Source organism: Bombina bombina, chromosome 3, assembly GCF_027579735.1.
Source record: "Bombina bombina isolate aBomBom1 chromosome 3, aBomBom1.pri, whole genome shotgun sequence".
NCBI lineage: Eukaryota > Metazoa > Chordata > Amphibia > Anura > Bombinatoridae > Bombina > Bombina bombina.
This window is the reverse complement of record NC_069501.1, coordinates 30,230,156-30,257,322: the sequence shown is the minus strand read 5'-3', so window position 1 is coordinate 30,257,322 and position 27,167 is coordinate 30,230,156.

Genomic DNA, 27,167 nt, shown 5'->3' with positions numbered 1-27,167 from the left:
CAGTAATACTGACTTTATTTCACTGACCTCTGTCTTCACAGTCACACTGTCTTTATTTCCCTGACCCTCTGTCTTCACAGTAATACCGATTTTGTTTCACTGACCCTCTGTCCTCACAGTAATACTGACTTTATTTCACTGACCTCTGTCCTCACAGTCACACTGACTTTATTTCACTGACCTCTGTCTTCACAGTAATACTGACTTTATTTCACTGACCCTCTGTCCTCACAGTAATACTGACTTTATTTCACTGACCTCTGTCCTCACAGTCACACTGACTTTATTTCACTGACCTCTGTCTTCACAGTCATACTGAATTTATTTTACTGACCACTGTCTTTATTTCACTGACCTCTGTCTTCACAGTAATACCGATTTTATTTCACTGACCCTCTGTCCTCACAGTAATACTGACTTTATTTCACTGACCTCTGTCTTCACAGTCACACTGTCTTTATTTCACTGACCTCTGTCTTCACAGTAATACCGATTTTATTTCACTGACCCTCTGTCCTCACAGTAATACTGACTTTATTTCACTGACCTCTGTCCTCACAGTCACACTGACTTTATTTCACTGACCCTCTGTCCTCTCAGTCATACTGACTTTATTTCCCTGACCCTCTGTCCTCACAGTAATACTGACTTTATTTCACTGACCCTCTGTCCTCACAGTAATACTGACTTTATTTCACTGACCCTCTGTCCTCTCAGTCATACTGACTTTATTTCCCTGACCCTCTGTCCTCTCAGTCATACTGACTTTATTTCCCTGACCCTCTGCTCTTACAGTCATACTGACTTTATTTAATTGACCCTATGTCCTCACAGTAATACTGACTTTATTTTACTGACCCTCTATCCTCACAGTAATACTGACTTTATTTCACTGACCCTCTGTCCTCACAGTAATACTGACTTTATTTCACTGACCTCTGTCTTCACAGTCACACTGTCTTTATTTCCCTGACCCTCTGTCTTCACAGTAATACCGATTTTGTTTCACTGACCCTCTGTCTTCACAGTAATACTGACTTTATTTCACTGACCTCTGTCCTCACAGTCACACTGACTTTATTTCACTGACCTCTGTCTTCACAGTAATACTGACTTTATGTCACTGACCCTCTGTCCTCACAGTAATACTGACTTTATTTCACTGACCTCTGTCCTCACAGTCACACTGTCTTTATTTCACTGACCTCTGTCTTCACAGTAATACCAATTTTATTTCACTGACCCTCTGTCCTCACAGTAATACTGACTTTATTTCACTGACCTCTGTCCTCACAGTCACACTGACTTTATTTCACTGACCTCTGTCTTCACAGTCATACTGAATTTATTTTACTGACCACTGTCTTTATTTCACTGACCTCTGTCTTCACAGTAATACCGATTTTATTTCACTGACCCTCTGTCCTCACAGTAATACTGACTTTATTTCACTGACCTCTGTCTTCACAGTCACACTGTCTTTATTTCACTGACCTCTGTCTTCACAGTAATACCGATTTTATTTCACTGACCCTCTGTCCTCACAGTAATACTGACTTTATTTCACTGACCTCTGTCCTCACAGTCACACTGACTTTATTTCACTGACCTCTGTCTTCACAGTCATACCGACTTTATTTCACAGACCCTCTGTCCTCACAGTAATACAGACTTTATTGCACTGACCCTCTGTCCTCTCAGTTATACTGACTTTATTTCACTGACCCTCTGTCCTCTCAGTCATACTGACTTTATTTCACTGACCCTCTGCTCTTACAGTCATACTGACTTTATTTAATTGACCCTATGTCCTCACAGTAATACTGACTTTATTTCACTGACCCTCTGTCCTCACTGTAATACTGATTTTATTTCACTGACCCTCTGTCCTCACAGTAATACTGACTTTATTTCACTGACCCTCTATCCTCACAGTAATACTGACTTTACTTCACTGACCCTCTGTCCTCACAGTAATACTGACTTTATTTCACTGACCCTCTGTCCTCACAGTAATACTGACTTTATTTCACTGACCTCTGTCTTCGCAGTCACACTGTCTTTATTTCACTGACCTCTGTCTTCACAGTCATACCGACTTTATTGCACTGACCCTCTGTCCTCTCAGTTATACTAACTTTATTTCACTGACCCTCTGTCCTCTCAGTCATACTGACTTTATTTCCCTGACCCTCTGCTCTTACAGTCATACTGACATTATTTAATTGACCCTATGTCCTCACAGTAATACTGACTTTATTTGACTGACCCTCTATCCTCACAGTAATACTGACTTTATTTCACTGACCCTCTGTCCTCACAGTAATACTGACTTTATTTCACTGACCCTCTGTCCTCACAGTAATACTGACTTTATTTCACTGACCCTCTATCCTCACAGTAATACTGACTTTATTTCACTGACCCTCTGTCCTCACAGTAATACTGACTTTATTTCACTGACCCTTTGTCCTCACAGTTATACTGACTTTATTTCACTGACCCTCTGTCCTCTCAGTCATACTGACTTTATTTCCCTGACCCTCTGCTCTTACAGTCATACTGACTTTATTTAATTGACACTATGTCCTCACAGTAATACTGACTTTATTTCACTGACCCTCTATCCTCACAGTAATACTGACTTTATTTCACTGACCCTCTGTCCTCACAGTAGTACTGACTTTATTTCACTGACCCTCTGTCCTCACAGTAATACTGACTTTATTTCACTGACCCTCTGTCCTCACAGTAATACTGACTTTATTTCACTGACTCTCTGTCCTCACAGTAATACTGACTTTATTTCACTGACCCTTTGTCCTCACAGTAATACTGACTTTATTTTACTGACCCTCTGTCCTCACAGTAATACTGACTATTTCACTGACCCTTTGTCCCCACAGTAATACTGACTTTATTTCACTGACCCTCGGTGCTTACAGTCATACTGACTTTATTTCACTGACCCTCGGTGCTTACAGTCATACTGACTTTATTTCACTGACCCTCGGTGCTTACAGTCATACTGACTTTATTTCACTGACCCTCGGTGCTTACAGTCATACTGACTTTATTTCACTGACCCTCGGTGTTTACAGTCATACTGACTTTATTTCACTGACCATTTGTCCTCATAATAATACTGACTTTATTTCACTGACCCTCTGTGCTTACAGTCATACTGACTTTATTTCACTGACCCTCGGTGCTTACAGTCATACTGACTTTATTTCACTGACCCTCAGTGCTTACAGTCATACTGACTTTATTTCACTGACCCTCAGTGCTTACAGTCATACTGACTTTATTTCACTGACCCTCGGTGCTTACAGTCATACTGACTTTATTTCACTGACCCTCGGTGCTTACAGTCATACTGACTTTATTTCACTGACCCTCGGTGCTTACAGTCATACTGACTTTATTTCACTGACCCTCGGTGCTTACAGTCATACTGACTTTATTTCACTGACCCTCGGTGCTTACAGTCATACTGACTTAATTTCACTGACCATTTGTCCTCACAGTAATACTGACTTTATTTCACTGACCCTCAGTGCTTACAGTCATACTGACTTTATTTCACTGACCGTCGGTGCTTACAGTCATACTGACTTTATTTCACTGACCCTCAGTGCTTACAGTCATACTGACTTTATTTCACTGACCCTCTGTGCTTTACAGTCATACTTACTTTATTTCACTGACCCTCGGTGCTTACAGTCATACTGACTTTATTTCACTGACCCTCAGTGCTTACAGTCATACTGACTTTATTTCACTGACCATTTGTCCTCACAGTAATACTGACTTTATTTCACTGACCCTCTGTGCTCACAGTCATACTGACTTTATTTCACTGACCATTTGTCCTCAAAGTAATACTGACTTTATTTCACTGACCATCTGTGCTCACAGTCATACTGACTTTATTTCACTGACCCTCAGTGCTTACAGTTAACAAAGAAAGAAAAAAGAAAGATAGGGGTTTTTATAGCACTCATACTTACTTATATGGGTATGAAGTTAGTTAAAAAACTATGCTTTAATTATTTGTTTAAAAGATATGGGGTAACAACCCCTAACGTTACACACGAACCACTACCTAATATCAAAGAAACTAAACTAAACTAAAAACAAGCCAACAGTCACTTCTCTGTTTCCTGGCCGATAGCAGGAAACGTCGGCATCAGGTGGCTGAAGTGACTGACCGGCAATATTCAAAATATTTAGAGCAAACGCGTTTCGGCTATGACCTAGCCTTTCTCAATGCTATATTTTGCTGACAGTTAGTAAACCCGAGGCTACCGGGTGCGCAGACTTTTAAACCCATTCTCAAACCGAGAATTAGCCAATTGGGTGAGTTTCTGGGAAGACGCCTTCTTAGTATCCAATGGTTACGCTGGGTGGAAGACGCCTACTCACCGGATTGGACTATATGGCTGAGAAGTGTATTGGGTATGTCGCGCATGCGTGTTAATCCACTAATAGCATATATAGAAAATCACTTGTATGACAGCTGCTATATTGCAAAATTATATATATCTATATTGATTGAACAGGTAAGTATCGTATTCAAACGTAAACCATTCAAAACACAAACTTAATCGATATTATACTCAATCGGTTCAAGTATAGCGATTATTATATACCAAAGCTTAAATAGTGTTATACCGTTATGAAACTTTACAGCACTATTTGCAGCCACAATACTATTTGCAGCCATATGTTAAACCAAATAATGCTAAACACTGTACACTGGAAGCTTTACTCTGATGATAAAGGATTTTCACATAAGTATCTAGCCAAACTTAGTTATGTTAGGTTACGTACTTAATTATTATAATTCCCACAAAAAATAATAAATAATATTTCTTGGGATTTATATGGATTTGATCCAATATATAACCTCCATGTATAGCGATACTAATAAGTGTAAAAGGTGAGTTCTTAAGCTTAATCCTCACTAGTAATGTGTGTACCTTATATATCACCTAATGTCTGCTTAGAAATGTACAGGTGACGCAATGGTATTACGTCTAAGGCTACAATATAGGTTTTCAATTCCGCTATTAATGGCATTAATATGATACTTGGGAAACCAATGGCTTAGAATCCTACGGTAAATATCTTTTTAATAATTATTAATTATTAACATTATGGTTTTAAAAGGAAAAGTTTACTTAGATATATATTTTCTTTCTGGGTCCTAATCTATACATACATGGTATTGACCAGAAATCCTAGATCATAAGGATCCTGGTCAGGCATATATTATATGTAGACCGGGACCAGCAAGCAGTGCTATAACGTTCCATACAAGAAGTGATCTCTTGCTTCTATACATCACATCAGATATATACCCAGTAATTGTTATATTCATTCATACCATGAGGCATGACGGTATTTAAATTGAAAACCCATTTGGTTTCCAACTGTAACAATTTATCCTCAGTGTTACCTCCTCTTATTCCGGGCCTCAATTTCTCTAGACCCCAACATTTTAGGGCACTAGGTTTCCCATTATGACATTGTAGGAAATGCCCACTGAGGATAAATTGTTACAGTTGGAAACCAAATGGGTTTTCAATTTAAATACCGTCATGCCTCATGGTATGAATGAATATAACAATTACTGGGTATATATCTGATGTGATGTATAGCAGCAAGAGATCACTTCTTGTATGGAACGTTATAGCACTGCTTGCTGGTCCCGGTCTACATATAATATATGCCTGACCAGGATCCTTATGATCTAGGATTTCTGGTCAATACCATGTATGTATAGATTGGGACCCAGAAAGAAAATATATATCTAAGTAAACTTTTCCTTTTAAAACCATAATGTTAATAATTAATAATTATTAAAAAGATATTTACCGTAGGATTCTAAGCCATTGGTTTCCCAAGTATCATATTAATGCCATTAATAGCGGAATTGAAAACCTATATTGTAGCCTTAGACGTAATACCATTGCGTCACCTGTACATTTCTAAGCAGACATTAGGTGATATATAAGGTACACACATTACTAGTGAGGATTAAGCTTATGTCATATTTTTATGACTGGTCTTGTTCTTTAAGTATCGTTTGTTTCCTCTGTTCTTGCACCTATATCGACACTCCTATTTTCAACTTCCTATAAAGGATGAACTTACCCTTATCTAATTGCTTGGTATTTGTGCCGCCTACTCTCAGCAACTGCACTCAAGCTTCAAACCGTTTTCGATTTGGAATCTCTCTGAAACTACCGCTCCCAGCACCTATCGTGTGACGTCACACGCCACCGGAAGTGCACTCGACAACGACTCACTGCATAGCTACTAGCCGCAACTCGCTCCAGGCAAACTTACAATTTATAAGCCGACTTCATCCCTCACACCAACTTCGTCCTTACCGGTAAGCGACCTAACAATAACATACTCAGCAATCATTCCGGAGCTCGGATTGATAATAAACTTTACTTGGGGAATAATTCTGCATATCATATTTAGGTTGTAACTGAAACTGGATGTAACAAAATAACAAGATTCTGTAACATAATTGTCAACCTGCATTATCGACAGAAAGTTATCTCCTATAATAGTAAGAAAGACCTAGGATGGAGATAGGCTAAGGTAGTGTGCAATCAAATACTATAGGGATTCAAAGCTTTCTTTTTTTTACCTTAACCAATACTTAATTACCGGTTAAGCTGTTTTAACCCTGTGCAAAGAAGTAATATTCTTCCATCTCAGATGTGAAAACAGCATTAGCGCATATTATCTGAAAGGGGATTGTAGAGGCACTACAATTAAACTCATTCCTATTCCACCTCTGTGGGAAGTGCTCTCCATCTCCCATCATACACATAAACTTAACCTGCAGTTGAGGTCCTTACATTCATATCTTTCTCTCTAATACAGGGGAAGAATTAATCATTACAGCTTAAGAACTCACCTTTTACACTTATTAGTATCGCTATACATGGAGGTTATATATTGGATCAAATCCATATAAATCCCAAGAAATATTATTTATTATTTTTTGTGGGAATTATAATAATTAAGTACGTAACCTAACATAACTAAGTTTGGCTAGATACTTATGTGAAAATCCTTTATCATCAGAGTAAAGCTTCCAGTGTACAGTGTTTAGCATTATTTGGTTTAACATATGGCTGCAAATAGTATTGTGGCTGCAAATAGTGCTGTAAAGTTTAATAACGGTATAACACTATTTAAGCTTTGGTATATAATAATCGCTATACTTGAACCGATTGAGTATAATATCGATTAAGTTTGTGTTTTGAATGGTTTACGTTTGAATACGATACTTACCTGTTCAATCAATATAGATATATATAATTTTGCAATATAGCAGCTGTCATACAAGTGATTTTCTATATATGCTATTAGTGGATTAACACGCATGCGCGACATACCCAATACACTTCTCAGCCATATAGTCCAATCCGGTGAGTAGGCGTCTTCCACCCAGCGTAACCATTGGATACTAAGAAGGCGTCTTCCCAGAAACTCACCCAATTGGCTAATTCTCGGTTTGAGAATGGGTTTAAAAGTCTGCGCACCCGGTAGCCTCGGGTTTACTAACTGTCAGCAAAATATAGCATTGAGAAAGGCTAGGTCATAGCCGAAACGCGTTTGCTCTAAATATTTTGAATATTGCCGGTCAGTCACTTCAGCCACCTGATGCCGACGTTTCCTGCTATCGGCCAGGAAACAGAGAAGTGACTGTTGGCTTGTTTTTAGTTTAGTTTAGTTTCTTTGATATTAGGTAGTGGTTCGTGTGTAACGTTAGGGGTTGTTACCCCATATCTTTTAAACAAATAATTAAAGTATAGTTTTTTAACTAACTTCATACCCATATAAGTAAAACTACAAAACACAATAATTAAACAGCGCTAGATGCCAGGGGTGATTCAAAATTGCTATGATATACCAAAATAAACACCAAAAGGATGAATAACAATAAGAAATAAGAATAAAGATTAATACTCAATAAAAGCAGTAAATAAATATAAAAATAAATATAAAAATAAATATAAAAAGAAATATAAAAAGAATTGGTTTAACTTGTGTTGATTAGGAATCACTAATTATAAAACAGATTCCTACAGATAAGACAAGGAGTAAAGAAACACACAAAAGGTGCAAATGAGTACAACTATGTAATGATTATTATATACGAGACCTGTTGCTGCAAAAATGACCGAAGGTGTCCTGCGTGCCTCCTGGAGTGAAGTAGAATCCCAAATCTCTGAAACAGATAAGCGCAAACAGACTCAAGTGTAGGTAGATTACAACAAACACACCCCACTCTCTGAATTGTACTTACAAAATTGTAATTTATTCAGGCGGTTTGTTAAAATAACATCAGATCTCCACGGTAGTTAAAACATAAATCTTTGCAAATGAACATGAAAGTATCTGAGCATAAAGTGTCCGATTTGAGTTAATGTCCGTTGTAGTGATTTCAAATCAAAAAAACGCTTTGAAGAGCGTCAAATGTAGAAGCCGGTTACGTCACTGGAACAAAGTACGGATCCTCATGTAGTCCAAAAAGCCTCAACGCGTTTCAACCGCCACCGTGCGGTCTTTCTCAAGAGGTAAAGGTTCATGTCCCTTCCCACAGTGCAGGTTATTATATAGCCAGCAAGCTTATTTTATTGGATGAAGAAAAGGTCTCTTTATATATCTAACCTGCCTGCTGTGTTATAGGAAACAAGCTAAACTTACGATGCATATTAAATGAGTGACTCATATTGTGATAATACGATTAAAAACAAAAATATGCTAAAATACTATAAAATGGTATATAAATTATGCTGCAGCAAAATAAGTTCATAAACCTAATAATGTCATTACTAAACTACAAGAAACTGGATTTGCACAAGCATATTTTACCAATTATCGAAAAAATGTTGAAGAATAATACAAAATAAAAGACAAAAAGAGAACAAAGTTATTATAACAAAAAACTATTAAAAACACAAATATTTTAGTTTTATATCATTATATTATTAAGAACACATATAATAATGTAGTACTATTATACATATAATTACTAAATTTTACCAAAAAAATTTAAAATAATAGACCACTAGAGAAACTATCACTAATACATTCAAAAACCAGTGTATATCCACTAATGTTTTTATAGCCATTAATAGTATGGAGTATATTGTATGTGGATCAAAATCTAAACTAATGTTTAAGGGAACAGCCATTGTATCCTATCTACTCTATAATGATTGTTACTATTAGCACCCATAAGTTATGCCATTAAAATACATAATAATACTGATTTGAAAACATCTAAAAATTATACTACTTAAATGTTATTAAGATACTATTTAAATGCCATTCAAATACCATTTAAATACCATTCAAATACTACCCAGATATTCTGGACATAAAAATATTCATGTTCAAATTCATCAAATCATGCAATTTAAAAATACTACTATTAAAAATCTCAAAAATATTTAAAATGTCCAAAATATACATAAAAATATATCATTAATAAATAAGTAAATTATTAATAAATAAATTGATTGATTCTTTGTCACATACATATATAAATATACATACACAAATGTATAAATGAAGGGAGATGTGCACATATATAGATATACATGTGTAAGTGAGTACACCTATCCCAAAAATTCCCTGAGGCACTATGCACTAAAGGACCTAATCCTAAACTAAAAGCTATAAATAAGAAAACTTACATGAAGGCTGCTAAATCTAAATCAACATTGAGACCACCTGGACACAAACAGTTCAACTTCTGTATCCAGAATGTCTCACGTTTACGTAAAGTAAGTAATCTGTTAGGGATGGAGGGGGGAATCCAGTCAATAACCTGTACATTGAGTGTTCGAGGGTCTCCACCGTGAGTGTCTCTAAAATGAAGGGGAACACTGTGCTTATCCATCTCATTTGTAATATTATTGAGATGTTCTGACACTCTACGTCTGATCTTCCTTTTCGTGCGGCCCACATACATAAGGCCACACCCACATGTTAATAAATATACAACATGAGTAAAATCGCAAGTGCAACGGCATTGAATCTTAAAATTACGAGATTTATCACTATTTGTGAAATTTGGATCTTTATTTACATGTTTGCACATATTGCAGTTTTGCTTACCACATTTATATGTGCCTTCCTTCAAACTTAACCAATTACTCTTATTCAATTTTGTTTTATCTCCTTTCACTGTTTTTAATTTACTAGGGGCTAACAGATTTCTCAAATTTCTACCCTTCCTGAAGGTGATTAGTGGATGTTCAGATAGTGACGGTGCTAGCATACTATCTGATTTTAGTATGCCCCAATGTTTCCTAAAGGCCTCCTTGACAATCATATGGCCTTCATTATAAGTAGTTATGAATCTGATGGAATCCTGATCCTGTGCATTTTGTTTTTGGGGTCTACCTATCGAACTCATGTGATCTGTTCTTAACAGTGAATCCCTAGTACGCCCCGTGGCCTTAATTCTAGAGTCATTGATTTTGACGGGATCATATCCTTTAACTAAAAACTTGTTCGCCATGATATCTGCTTCTTTGTTGAAGTCGCTAATAGAGCTACAATTTCTTCTCAACCTAAGAAACTGGCTGTAAGGGATGTTATCTTTCCAATGGCGTTGGTGGGCACTCTTATAATCAATGAAACTGTTTCTTTCGGTGGGTTTCCTATAGTTGGTAACTGCTGTTTTGTTGTCACTATTTACAAAAAGTCGCAGGTCAAGAAATTCAATTTCCGTGCGAGAATGATTTTCAGTGAATTTAAGATTATAATTATTATTGTTAATATATCTGACAAACTCGTCTACTATACCGAGATCCCCCTCCCATAGGATGATCACGTCATCAATATATCTGTAATATTTAACGATATTCTTACTGAACTGATGTGTCTTCCAAATGAATTCGCCTTCGAAGGTGTGCATATACAGATTGGCATAAGATGGGGCGAAGGTAGTGCCCATCGCTGTTCCTCTGATTTGTCTGTAATACACACCCTCGAAGGCGAAATAATTGTGTTCCAATATGAATTGTATACACTCCAAGATGAATTTTTGCTGTACTATATTGAATCCCCAGTTTATCAATTCCATTTCTACAGCATGTATCCCCTTATCATGCGGTCTTGACGTGTATAACGCTGATACGTCGCATGTAATCCAACAGTAATTACTTTTCCATTCAATTCCTTCAAAGATCCCAATTACACTAGTAGTATCCTTAAGGTAGGCCCTGGTGTTCTTAACAATGTCTTGCAAGAAATAATCAATGTATTTAGAAACTTTGTCTGTTATCGATCCAATCCCAGATATAATGGGCCTGCCCGGAGGGCACTCACTATCCTTGTGGATCTTTGGTAGATGATAAAAATAAGGGACCTTAGGATCCAATTCTTGCAGATATTTAAATTCATCTGTATTCAATATCCCCTCAGATTTAGCATCCACCAACAAGGAATTCAATGCAGTCATATATGATTTAGTAGGATCAGTCTTAAGGATACAATATGTATCTTTATCCCCTAACAGTTTATGTGCTTCTTTGAGGTATTCTGATCTCAATTGGATCACCAAGCCTCCTCCCTTGTCTGCTGCCCTGAATACAACTCTATCATCATTCATTAGTTTGGTAAGTGATTTTCTCTCAAGTATAGTGAGATTGTCATTATGTTTATTTAATAAATTCTCCTTTTTACCTTTAATTTTAGACAGGATTTCATTGGTGACCAAATTAATAAAGACAGGGATTTGATCCCCTTGGGCACTAACTGGATAAAAGGAGGAGGGGCGTTTGAATGTGCTATGAGTTATAGATCTAACCTCCTCATGAGTTGAAATATCTAGAAGTTCACATAACATCAAATCCTGATATTCCTCACTAGGTGACTCCTCTAAGTCCAAATCTAATCCTTCTAGACTCTTAAGGATATTCAGTGTTTCTAGATCTTTAGATTCAAGATGTTCCTCTTTATTAGGTACTGTTTTCATAGTTGAATTTTTTGCAAAAAATCGTTTCAAAGTTAATTTTCTACTGAATTTCTGAATGTCCAAAAATATTTGGAATTCATTGGGCAATGTTTTAGGGGCAAAGTTTAATCCCTTACTCAATAATTTAATATCATTATTGTCCAGATCTATCTTGGCTAAATTAAAAATACTCATTCTCTCTCTTCCTCTCTCCGCTGCCTTCTGTTTGGCTGCCCTAATTCTAAGTCCACCCCTTGTTCCTCTCTTTGTTCTAATGTTCTTTTGTTCATTCGTGTCCTTTCTTCTGGGTTCCCTAGGTGTGAATTCCTCGGTTCCTGCTCTAACCTGGCGGGGTGTCCTATCTGGCTGTTCCCTAAAAAAGAAATGTTTCTTGCGGTCTTTCTCATATCTCCTTCATGATGTTCCTCACGCTCATTCCTAACCTGTTTTGGTTTAGCACCTTGATCAGACCAATTGGTCTCCCTATATGATTCGGGATGGGGATCAAGACTATGAAATCTGTTACTGGTGGGTACTTGTATACGAGGAGAGTTGTAATTCTCCTTATAATTGTTGCCATGTGGCCGCCAATTATTGTGATAACCATAATTACTATTATTATTATAATTGTAATTGGGATGTTGGCCATGGTAAGAAGAATTAGATCTACCACCATGACCAGTATTGGAATGACTAGGTCCATGTGTATGCTCATGGCTTCTAGAATATTCATGGTTATTATCCCTATAAGAGTTCTCACTCATATGTGATTTATTCTGATCCCTATTTGTTCCAACGTGAGGGGTCCTAATGTCTGCCCTATTATGGCCCCTGGGCTGATCATTAGTAGGATCATGATGTTTAAATTTGTTAAAATTATTAAAATTATTAAAATCTTGATCCTTTCTTTCAAATGACACTTTTTCTAATTGGTGTGTATTAGACTGATATGAACCAGACTGTTTATCACTCCGTTTAAAAAATGGTTTATCCTTCAACATACGTGCATTTTGAGTTTTCTTTTTAAAGGTATAGACCTTATCCTCCTTGAAATCCTGGATATCCCTAGATAATTTCATTTGTTTGGCTGCCATAAGTTCAATATCTAGTTTTTTAATTCTACTCTGGATACTATTATTCCTATTGATCCATTTTTCTTCTGATTTAAAGCATTGAATTTTTGGGAAAATATGTTCTAATTCTTCTTTAATCTGTTTTAATTTAAATTCTCTATATTTTACTAAAATTTTAATCATTTTCATAGAGCACTCATGTAAAGATTCCTCCCACTCTGTGGTGAATTCCACATCCTCAAGATCAAAAGCAGGATACTTAAATAAACGTAAACCCCTGGGAATAATATTATGTGAAACATAGTTATCCAATAAAATTAGATCTTGCCATTCACGACAATCTTGCTGTAAAAGTCTTTCTAGTTTTTTAAAAAGTTCATCAGGTGATTCTGATGCATGAAATAACGGCTGTTCCCCTTTTGTTAAATCAATATCTCTCTGTCTATTTCTCCTATAACCAATATCACCAAATGTATCAGATTCACTCAGTACATTGCTATTGAGCACAGAACCACCCTCCATGGCAGTCATGCTGCTGTGTAAAGAGAACACAGAAAACAAAACTACAAAACACAATAATTAAACAGCGCTAGCTGCCAGGGGTGATTCAAAATTGCTATGATATACCAAAATAAACACCAAAAGGATGAATAACAATAAGAAATAAGAATAAAGATTAATACTCAATAAAAGCAGTAAATAAATATAAAAATAAATATAAAAATAAATATAAAAAGAAATATAAAAAGAATTGGTTTAACTTGTGTTGATTAGGAATCACTAATTATAAAACAGATTCCTACAGATAAGACAAGGAGTAAAGAAACACACAAAAGGTGCAAATGAGTACAACTATGTAATGATTATTATATACGAGACCTGTTGCTGCAAAAATGACCGAAGGTGTCCTGCGTGCCTCCTGGAGTGAAGTAGAATCCCAAATCTCTGAAACAGATAAGCGCAAACAGACTCAAGTGTAGGTAGATTACAACAAACACACCCCACTCTCTGAATTGTACTTACAAAATTGTAATTTATTCAGGCGGTTTGTTAAAATAACATCAGATCTCCACGGTAGTTAAAACATAAATCTTTGCAAATGAACATGAAAGTATCTGAGCATAAAGTGTCCGATTTGAGTTAATGTCCGTTGTAGTGATTTCAAATCAAAAAAACGCTTTGAAGAGCGTCAAATGTAGAAGCCGGTTACGTCACTGGAACAAAGTACGGATCCTCATGTAGTCCAAAAAGCCTCAACGCGTTTCAACCGCCACCGTGCGGTCTTTCTCAAGAGGTAAAGGTTCATGTCCCTTCCCACAGTGCAGGTTATTATATAGCCAGCAAGCTTATTTTATTGGATGAAGAAAAGGTCTCTTTATATATCTAACCTGCCTGCTGTGTTATAGGAAACAAGCTAAACTTACGATGCATATTAAATGAGTGACTCATATTGTGATAATACGATTAAAAACAAAAATATGCTAAAATACTATAAAATACTATAAAATGGAGACCAATTGGTCTGATCAAGGTGCTAAACCAAAACAGGTTAGGAATGAGCGTGAGGAACATCATGAAGGAGATATGAGAAAGACCGCAAGAAACATTTCTTTTTTAGGGAACAGCCAGATAGGACACCCCGCCAGGTTAGAGCAGGAACCGAGGAATTCACACCTAGGGAACCCAGAAGAAAGGACACGAATGAACAAAAGAACATTAGAACAAAGAGAGGAACAAGGGGTGGACTTAGAATTAGGGCAGCCAAACAGAAGGCAGCGGAGAGAGGAAGAGAGAGAATGAGTATTTTTAATTTAGCCAAGATAGATCTGGACAATAATGATATTAAATTATTGAGTAAGGGATTAAACTTTGCCCCTAAAACATTGCCCAATGAATTCCAAATATTTTTGGACATTCAGAAATTCAGTAGAAAATTAACTTTGAAACGATTTTTTGCAAAAAATTCAACTATGAAAACAGTACCTAATAAAGAGGAACATCTTGAATCTAAAGATCTAGAAACACTGAATATCCTTAAGAGTCTAGAAGGATTAGATTTGGACTTAGAGGAGTCACCTAGTGAGGAATATCAGGATTTGATGTTATGTGAACTTCTAGATATTTCAACTCATGAGGAGGTTAGATCTATAACTCATAGCACATTCAAACGCCCCTCCTCCTTTTATCCAGTTAGTGCCCAAGGGGATCAAATCCCTGTCTTTATTAATTTGGTCACCAATGAAATCCTGTCTAAAATTAAAGGTAAAAAGGAGAATTTATTAAATAAACATAATGACAATCTCACTATACTTGAGAGAAAATCACTTACCAAACTAATGAATGATGATAGAGTTGTATTCAGGGCAGCAGACAAGGGAGGAGGCTTGGTGATCCAATTGAGATCAGAATACCACAAAGAAGCACATAAACTGTTAGGGGATAAAGATACATATTGTATCCTTAAGACTGATCCTACTAAATCATATATGACTGCATTGAATTCCTTGTTGGTGGATGCTAAATCTGAGGGGATATTGAATACAGATGAATTTAAATATCTGCAAGAATTGGATCCTAAGGTCCCTTATTTTTATCATCTACCAAAGATCCACAAGGATAGTGAGTGCCCTCCGGGCAGGCCCATTATATCTGGGATTGGATCGATAACAGACAAAGTTTCTAAATACATTGATTATTTCTTGCAAGACATTGTTAAGAACACCAGGGCCTACCTTAAGGATACTACTAGTGTAATTGGGATCTTTGAAGGAATTGAATGGAAAAGTAATTACTGTTGGATTACATGCGACGTATCAGCGTTATACACGTCAAGACCGCATGATAAGGGGATACATGCTGTAGAAATGGAATTGATAAACTGGGGATTCAATATAGTACAGCAAAAATTCATCTTGGAGTGTATACAATTCATATTGGAACACAATTATTTCGCCTTCGAGGGTGTGTATTACAGACAAATCAGAGGAACAGCGATGGGCACTACCTTCGCCCCATCTTATGCCAATCTGTATATGCACACCTTCGAAGGCGAATTCATTTGGAAGACACATCAGTTCAGTAAGAATATCGTTAAATATTACAGATATATTGATGACGTGATCATCCTATGGGAGGGGGATCTCGGTATAGTAGACGAGTTTGTCAGATATATTAACAATAATAATTATAATCTTAAATTCACTGAAAATCATTCTCGCACGGAAATTGAATTTCTTGACCTGCGACTTTTTGTAAATAGTGACAACAAAACAGCAGTTACCAACTATAGGAAACCCACCGAAAGAAACAGTTTCATTGATTATAAGAGTGCCCACCAACGCCATTGGAAAGATAACATCCCTTACAGCCAGTTTCTTAGGTTGAGAAGAAATTGTAGCTCTATTAGCGACTTCAACAAAGAAGCAGATATCATGGCGAACAAGTTTTTAGTTAAAGGATATGATCCCGTCAAAATCAATGACTCTAGAATTAAGGCCACGGGGCGTACTAGGGATTCACTGTTAAGAACAGATCACATGAGTTCGATAGGTAGACCCCAAAAACAAAATGCACAGGATCAGGATTCCATCAGATTCATAACTACTTATAATGAAGGCCATATGATTGTCAAGGAGGCCTTTAGGAAACATTGGGGCATACTAAAATCAGATAGTATGCTAGCACCGTCACTATCTGAACATCCACTAATCACCTTCAGGAAGGGTAGAAATTTGAGAAATCTGTTAGCCCCTAGTAAATTAAAAACAGTGAAAGGAGATAAAACAAAATTGAATAAGAGTAATTGGTTAAGTTTGAAGGAAGGCACATATAAATGTGGTAAGCAAAACTGCAATATGTGCAAACATGTAAATAAAGATCCAAATTTCACAAATAGTGATAAATCTCGTAATTTTAAGATTCAATGCCGTTGCACTTGCGATTTTACTCATGTTGTATATTTATTAACATGTGGGTGTGGCCTTATGTATGTGGGCCGCACGAAAAGGAAGATCAGACGTAGAGTGTCAGAACATCTCAATAATATTACAAATGAGATGGATAAGCACAGTGTTCCCCTTCATTTTAGAGACACTCACGGTGGAGACCCTCGAACACTCAATGTACAGGTTATTGACTGGATTCCCCCCTCCATCCCTAACAGATTACTTACTTTACGTAAACGTGAGACATTCTGGATACAGAATTTGAACTGTTTGTGTCCAGGTGGTCTCAATGTTGATTTAGATTTAGCAGCCTTCATGTAAGTTTTCTTATTCATAGCTTTTAGTTTAGGATTAGGTCCTTTAGTGCATAGTGCCTCAGGGAATTTTTGGGATAGGTGTACTCACTTACACATGTATATCTATATATGTGCACATCTCCCTTCATTTATACATTTGTGTATGTATATTTATATATGTATGTGACAAAGAATCAATCAATTTATTTATTAATAATTTACTTATTTATTAATGATATATTTTTATGTATATTTTGGACATTTTAAATATTTTTGAGATTTTTAATAGTAGTATTTTTAAATTGCATGATTTGATGAATTTGAACATGAATATTTTTATGTCCAGAATATCTGGGTAGTATTTGAATGGTATTTAAATGGTATTTGAATGGCATTTAAATAGTATCTTAATAACATTTAAGTAGTATAATTTTTAGATGTTTTCAAATCAGTATTATTATGTATTTTAATGGCATAACTTATGGGTGCTAATAGTAACAATCATTATAGAGTAGATAGGATACAATGGCTGTTCCCTTAAACATTAGTTTAGATTTTGATCCACATACAATATACTCCATACTATTAATGGCTATAAAAACATTAGTGGATATACACTGGTTTTTGAATGTATTAGTGATAGTTTCTCTAGTGGTCTATTATTTTAAATTTTTTTGGTAAAATTTAGTAATTATATGTATAATAGTACTACATTATTATATGTGTTCTTAATAATATAATGATATAAAACTAAAATATTTGTGTTTTTAATAGTTTTTTGTTATAATAACTTTGTTCTCTTTTTGTCTTTTATTTTGTATTATTCTTCAACATTTTTTCGATAATTGGTAAAATATGCTTGTGCAAATCCAGTTTCTTGTAGTTTAGTAATGACATTATTAGGTTTATGAACTTATTTTGCTGCAGCATAATTTATATACCATTTTATAGTATTTTAGCATATTTTTGTTTTTAATCGTATTATCACAATATGAGTCACTCATTTAATATGCATTGTAAGTTTAGCTTGTTTCCTATAACACAGCAGGCAGGTTAGATATATAAAGAGACCTTTTCTTCATCCAATAAAATAAGCTTGCTGGCTATATAATAACCTGCACTGTGGGAAGGGACATGAACCTTTACCTCTTGAGAAAGACCGCACGGTGGCGGTTGAAACGCGTTGAGGCTTTTTGGACTACATGAGGATCCGTACTTTGTTCCAGTGACGTAACCGGCTTCTACATTTGACGCTCTTCAAAGCGTTTTTTTTATTTGAAATCACTACAACGGACATTAACTCAAATCGGACACTTTATGCTCAGATACTTTCATGTTCATTTGCAAAGATTTATGTTTTAACTACCGTGGAGATCTGATGTTATTTTAACAAACCGCCTGAATAAATTACAATTTTGTAAGTACAATTCAGAGAGTGGGGTGTGTTTGTTGTAATCTACCTACACTTGAGTCTGTTTGCGCTTATCTGTTTCAGAGATTTGGGACCCATATAAGTAAGTATGAGTGCTATAAAAACCCCTATCTTTCTTTTTTCTTTCTTTGTTAACTAATGGTTTCTAAGGGGTAGCACCGGAATCTAATGATTCTTTTTCTTACTTAAAACCAGTGTAGTGCCAGTTTATCCCAATCCCTCAGTGCTTACAGTCATACTGACTTTATTTCACTGACCCTCAGTGCTTACAGTCATGCTGACTTTATTTCACTGACCCTCAGTGCTTACAGTCATACTGACTTTATTTCACTGACCATTTGTCCTCACAGTAATACTGACTTTATTTCACTGACCCTCGGTGCTTACAGTCATACTGACTTTATTTCACTGACCCTCGGTGCTTACAGTCATACTTACTTTATTTCACTGACCCTCGGTGCTTACAGTCATACTGACTTTATTTCACTGACCCTCGGTGCTTACAGTCATACTGACTTTATTTAACTGACCATTTGTCCTCACAGTAATACTGACTTTATTTCACTGACCCTCTGTGCTTACAGTCATACTGACTTTATTTCACTGACCCTCTGTGCTTACAGTCATACTGACTTTATTTCACTGACCATTTGTCCTCACAGTAATACTGACTTTATTTCACTGACCCTCTGTGCTTACAGTCATACTGACTTTATTTCACCGACCCTCTGTGCTTACAGTCATACTGACTTTATTTCACTGACCATTTGTCCTCACAGTAATACTGACTTTATTTCACTGACCCTCTGTGCTCACAGTCATACTGACTTTATTTCACTGACCATCTGTGTTCACAGTCATATGGACTTTATTTCACTGACCTCTGTACTTACAGTAGTACTGAATTTATTTCACTGACCCTCTGCTCTCAGAGTCATACGGATTTTATTTCACTGACCCTCATAGGGGTCCATTTATTAATGTGCGAACGGACATGATCCGCTATAGGGGAACTGATCCGCTATCTGGGGACTGCTGGTGCAATACCCCCCCCCCCTGCAGATTTGCGGCCAATTGGCCGCTAGCAGGGGATGTCAATCAACCTGATCGTATTCGATCGGGCGTATTGCTGTCCGCCACCTCAGAGGTGGCGGACGAGTTAAGGAGCAGTGGACTTAGGACCGCAGCTTCTTTACTTCCGCTTCAGCCGGAACTGAAGCGGAGTGGGTCAGAGGCAGCATCCGTTGCTTCTGAAATAGACCCCATAGTCATACTGACTTTATTTCACTGACCTCTGTCCTCACAGTCATATTGACTTTATTGCACTCACCCTCTGCTATCACAGTCATACTGACTTTATTTCACTGACCTCTGTCCTCACAGTCATATTGACTTTATTGCACTCACCCTCTGCTATCACAGTCATACTGACTTTATTTCACTGACCTCTGTCCTCACAGTCATATTGACTTTATTGCACTCACCCTCTGCTATCACAGTCATACTGACTTTATTTCACTGACCTCTGTCCTCACAGTCATATTGACTTTATTGCACTCACCCTCTGCAATCACAGTCATACTGACTTTATTTCACTGGACCCTCTGCTCTCACAGTCATACTGACTTTACTTCACTGGCCCTCTGCTATTACAGTCATACTGACTTTATTTAACTGACCTCTGTCCTCACAGTCATACTGACTTTATTGCACTTACCCTCTGCTATCACAGTCATACTGACTTTATTTCACTGGACCCTCTGCTCTCACAGTCATACTGACTTAACTTCACTGACCCTCTGCTATCACAGTCATACTGACTTTATTTCACTGGCCTCTGTCCTCACAGTCATACTGACTTTATTGCACTCACCCTCTGCAATCACAGTCATACTGACTTTATTTCACAGACCTCTGGCCTCACAGTCATACTGACTTTATTGCACTCACCCTCTGCTATCACAGTCATACTGACTTTATTTCACTGACCTCTGTCCTTACAGTCATATTGACTTTATTGCACTCACCCTCTGCAATCACAGTCATACTGACTTAATTTCACTGGACCCTCTGCTCTCACAGTCATACTGACTTTACTTCACTGACCCTCTGCTATCACAGTCATACTGACTTTATTTCACTGGACCCTCTGCTCTCACAGTCATACTGACTTAACTTCACTGACCCTCTGCTATCACAGTCATACTGACTTTATTTCACTGGCCTCTGTCCTCACAGTCATATTGACTTTATTGCACTCACCCTCTGCAATCACAGTCATACTGACTTTATTTCACAGACCTCTGGCCTCACAGTCATACTGACTTTATTGCACTCACCCTCTGCTATCACAGTCATACTGACTTTATTTCACTGACCTCTGTCCTTACAGTCATATTGACTTTATTGCACTCACCCTCTGCAATCACAGTCATACTGACTTAATTTCACTGGACCCTCTGCTCTCACAGTCATACTGACTTTACTTCACTGACCCTCTGCTATCACAGTCATATTGACTTTATTGCACTCACCCTCTGCAATCACAGTCATACTGACTTAATTTCACTGGACCCTCTGCTCTCACAGTCATACTGACTTTACTTCACTGACCCTCTGCTATCACAGTCATACTGACTTTATTTCACTGGACCCTCTGCTCTCACAGTCATACTGACTTAACTTCACTGACCCTCTGCTATCACAGTCATACTGACTTTATTTCACTGGCCTCTGTCCTCACAGTCATACTGACTTTATTGCACTCACCCTCTGCAATCACAGTCATACTGACTTTATTTCACAGACCTCTGGCCTCATAGTCATACTGACTTTATTGCACTCACCCTCTGCTATCACAGTCATACTGACTTTATTTCACTGACCTCTGTCCTTACAGTCATATTGACTTTATTGCACTCACCCTCTGCAATCACAGTCATACTGACTTAATTTCACTGGACCCTCTGCTCTCACAGTCATACTGACTTTACTTCACTGACCCTCTGCTATCACAGTCATATTGACTTTATTGCACTCACCCTCTGCAATCACAGTCATACTGACTTTATTTCACTGACCTCTGGCCTCACAGTCATACTGACTTTATTTCACTGACCTCTGGCCTCACAGTCATACTGACTTTATTTCACTGATCCTCTGTCCTAGCAGTCATTCTGACTTTACTTCACTGGACCCTCTGCTCTCACAGTCATACTTACTTTATTTCACTGACCCTTTGGGGTATATTTATGTAAGTGCGAGCGGACATGATACAATGTAGCGTATCATGTCCGCTGCACATCGAAAAATGCAGACAGCGTATGCTGTCGGCATTTATCATTGTACCAGAAGTTCTGGTGAACTGCTGGTGCAATGCCACCCCCTGCAGATTCGCCGCTAGCAGGGGGTGTCAATAAATTGATTTCTGTCTGCAGGCTTCAGAGCAGGCAGACAAGTTATGGAGAAGCGGTCTATAGACTGCTGCTTCATAACTTCTGTTTCCGGCGAGCCTTCATACAGAGCTTGATAAACTGGCCCCTATGTCTTCACAGGAATAATGACTTTATTTCACTGACTCTATATAAAAAATAAATAAAAAAATCTATACCTATATATCTTTATGAACATACATAGGTATAGGTATATATATATATATATATATATATATATGTAATGAAGTTATACCAGCTTTAACAAGATGTAATTAGTTGCTGAGCTCAGATGAAACAAAAATGGAACTTTCATCCGGTGCACGGAGGTAAGAGAAATTTCAATAAAATAGTAAAAGAGCAAAAACCAGCTACACCTTTAACCAGCACTAGCTCATTAAGCAAATATGAAGTGTCGAAGGCTAAGGCCAAAAAGACAGTTTTAGAGACTGAGGCCTCTAGTTATCAACGTGTCTACTTACCTGCCATCGCCGGCCCCAATACGCCCGCCTAAGCTTGGCTACCATCGCCGCCGCGGACCTGAATAATCTTGCCAAAGTTATCAATAAATCTGTCAAAAAGCGGCGCACCAAGTACGGGGCGATGAGAAGCGGACTGTGATAGTTATCACTCATTCGATCTCGCTGCTCTTCGGCTTTTTGACAGCTTTATTGACAAGCTGTCACTAAGCACCCACACTAAACTACACTGTTCTACCCCCGATACCGGCGCCCCCAGAGCCCCCCGCAACTAAATATAGTTATTAACCCCTAAACCGCCACCCCCGGACACTGCCGCAACTATAATACATGTATTAACCCCTAAACCGCCGCTCCCGGAGCCCACCGCCACCTACATTATACCTAGTAACCCCTATCCTGCCCCCCCCTATACCGCCGCCACCTATAATACATTTATTAACCCCTATCCTGCCGATCCTGGATCCCGCAGCAACTAAATAAATTGTTTAACCCCTAAACCGCCGCTCCCGGACCCCGCCGCCACCTATATTAAACTTATTAACCACTAATCTGCCCCCCTTAAAAAAATAAAATAATAATTTTTAAACTGGCGGATTACCGCCGAACGGTCACGTGACTGCCTTTTCGTCAAAGTCACTGACATTTTCAACCAGCGCTGCTAACTTCTGACTGTATTGCATGCTGGTGCCGCACATGGCTTGAGGGAGTCACGCATATGCGGACGTGATCTCCTAGGCCAGGCGGCAACGGTGTCTGAGTCGGCTGTCGAGTGGTGAGATCGGGAGGAGAGGAGACCAACACGCACACACTGTGATCAGTGGAGCGGCGGAACAAGTGAGGACTGGAGCGGCTCAGCTGGGCAACAACCAACTGTCTTCAACTCAGGACCAGGTAGACACAGTCTCTGCCACAGAAAGTCACTCGTTGCACTTGTTTGCAATTACAGAGCTAAGAGTCACTCGTTGCACTTGCTTGCAATTTCAGAGCTATCATGGAAGTAGTAGTAGTGAGAGACTGAGAGTATGACGGTCAGACTCTCAGTCTCTCACTACTACTACTACCATGATAGCTCTGAAATTGCAAGCAAGTGCAACAAGTGACTCTTAGCTCTGTAATTGCAAACAAGTGCAACAAGTGACTCAGCTCTGTAATTGCAAACAAGTGCAACAAGTGACTCAGCTCTGTAATTGCAAACAAGTGCAACAAGTGACTCTTAGCTCTGTAATTGCAAACAAGTGCAACAAGTGACTCTTAGCTCTGTAATTGCAAACAAGAAGTGCAACGTTGGAAAAAACAAAACAAAAAATATTTGCACTGCTACAAGATCAAAAAGAAAAAGAGCATGAAAAAAGAGAAATATTTAGTTAATGACCCAGCTTCATCGAATTACTTTGTTCCAAACTGAAGTCACAGCTGCTCACTAAAAGTGAGACTAAAAGCAACTATACATTTATAAAATCAGGGCAGAAAAGAAAGGTGGCCAAATAATTAAAAAGCTTAATTTTATATACTACGTCTACTTAGGAATTTTATGAAAGTAATATAAAATTAAAAAGCAGCTGTTGTCAGCATTATAAGAACCTTATTCATAGTTATTCATAGAGTGTACATTGGAAGTAGTACCTCCTTCAATAATGTTTATTCTATTGAAATTTGTCAGTGCGATCACCTTGGGTTTGTACTATATATATATATATATATATACACACACACACACATGTGACATGTGTGTAATTATGAAGTGTTGTAAGGGTGCATCAGTAATGTAATTATGGTATTGTTAGAATGTAAGGACATAGGCATCAGTGGGGCACTGTCTTGGGGCTTTGTTAGCAAAGGCACTGTATTTGCTGAAACTGAAATATTCAGTCTTTGTTATCAATTCATAATATTTTATTATTGCAATATAAACGTTATAGTGCATTTCATGCCTACTGTCTCTACAGGTTATGGGAAACATAAATATATATATATATATATGTATATATACTGTGTATATATATTTATATGACCTGGGTGTATGCAAGTGTGTTGCAAGTCCTGATTAATTTTTCCTAAAAAAAAGGTCACGTTATACCCTGACCAAAATTATTATGGCCAAAAAAAACTTCATAAAACCTGTGTGTGGAGGGGGGTGGGGGCAGCAGAATTTTCAGTGCCTAGGGCAGCACTAATCCTAAATACACCACTGCCTAACCCTAACACCCTCCTAACTTAAATATGAATTAAATACATCTAAATATTATAACTCTTATTAACTAAATTAATCCTATTTAAAACTAAATACTTACCTTTAAAATAAACCCTAATATAGCTACAATATAAATAATAATTATATTGTAGCTATCTTAGGATTTATTTTTATTTTACAGGCAACTTTCAATTTATTTTAACTAGGTACAATAGCTATTAAGTAGTTATTAACTATTTAATAGCTACCTAGTTAAAATAAAGACAAATTTACCTGTAAAATAAAAACTAACCTAAGTTTCAATTACACCTAACACTACACTATCATTAAATAAATTATTCCTATTTAAAACTAAATACTTACCTGTAAAATAAACCCTAAGATAGCTACAATGTAATTAATAATTACATTGTAGCTATTTTAGGATTTATATTTATTTTACAGGTAACTTTGTATTTATTATAGCTAGTTAGAATAGTTATTAAATAGTTATTAACTATTTAATAACTACCTAGCTAAAAGAAATACAAAATTACTTGTAAAATAAATCCTAACCTAAGTTACAATTAAACCTAACACTACACTATCATTAAATAAATTAAATAAATTACCTACAAATAACTACAATTAAATACAATTAAATAATCTAACTAAAGTATAAAAAATAAAAAAAACTAAGTTACAAAAAATAAAAAAAACTAAGTTACAAACATTTCAAAAATATTACAACAATTTTAAGCTACTTACACCTAATCTAAGCCCCCTAATAAAATAACAAAGCCCCAAAATAAAAAAATGCCCTACCCTATTCTACATTATAAAGTTACCAGCTCTATTACCTTACCAGCCCTTAAAAGGGCCTTTGCGGGGCATACCCCAAAGAAAACCGCTCTTTTGCCTGTAAAATAAAAATATAACCCCCCCAACATTAAAACCCACCACCCACATACCCCTACTCTAACCCAAAACCCCTTTAAATAAACCTAACACTACACCCCTGAAGATAATCCTACCTTTAGCCGTCTTCAGCCAGCCGACCACCGATGGAACAGAAGAGGACATCCGCAGCGGCCAAAGTCTTCATCCAAGGGGCGCTAAAGAAGTCTTCCATCCGATTGAAGTCTTCATCCAAGGGGCGCTGAAGAAGTCTTCCATCCGATTGAAGTCATCATCCAAGGGGCGCTGAAGAAGTCTTCCATCCGATTGAAGTCATCATGCAGGTGGCGTCTTCAATCTTCATCCATCCGGAGCGGAGCCATCTTCAGACGAGCCGACGCGGAGCCATCCTCTTCTACTGACGGCTGAACGACGAATGACGGTTCCTTTAATTGACGTCATTCAAGATGGCGTCCCTCGAATTCCGATTGGCTGATAGGATTCTATCAGCCAATCGGAATTAAGGTAGGAAAAATCTGATTGGCTGATTTAATCAGCCAATCAGATTGAAGTTAAATCTGATTGGCTGATCCAATCAGCCAATCAGATTGAGCTCGCATTCTATTGGCTGATCGAACAGCCAATAGAATGCGAGCTCAATCTGATTGGCTGATTAAATCAGCCGATCAGATTTTTCCTACCTTAATTCCGATTGGCTGATAGAATCCTATCAGCCAATCGGAATTCGAGGGACGCCATCTTGGATGACGTCACTTAAAGGAACCGTCATTCGTCGTTAGTCCGTCGGTAGAAGACTTTATTTAGTTGCGGCGGTGTAGGGGGGGACAGATTAGGGGTGTTTAGACTCGGGGTACATGTTAGGGTGTTAGGTGCAGACATCTCCCATAGGAATCAATGGGATGTCGGGCAGCAGCGAACATGAACTTTCGCTATGGTCAGACTCCCATTGATTCCTATGGGATCGGCCACCTCTAATGTTGTATTGAATAAATATCTGTGAAAGGTTGCCATTGCTGCCACACTATCCAATATTCCTGCACTTAAGAGAATTTGTATGGATTGCCCATATAGCAAACTTATTAGTTGAATTTGTTTAGGCACTGAATGAGTTAATTCACCTGGGATCCGCTTCAATAAAAGGCTAACCTGACGTAACAAGGCATCACAAGCCTGAGGAAGCCCAATCAGAACACTAGTTTGGGTGAAACACATGTAGCTGTTTTGTTGTCTACGCCCACTGGAGCTCCGTGAGCATGGAAGTGTTTGGACGCGCTGTTTGGCTTCTCGGTAAGGCAGAATGGATTCTCGTGAGTCGAGAGGGTGAATACAGTGGAAGATTTCAAAGGTAAATCTGGCTGGGAATATGGCATTGCGGTGGTAGTGAGACGTCACTCCCGTAAGTATGGTGCCCTAC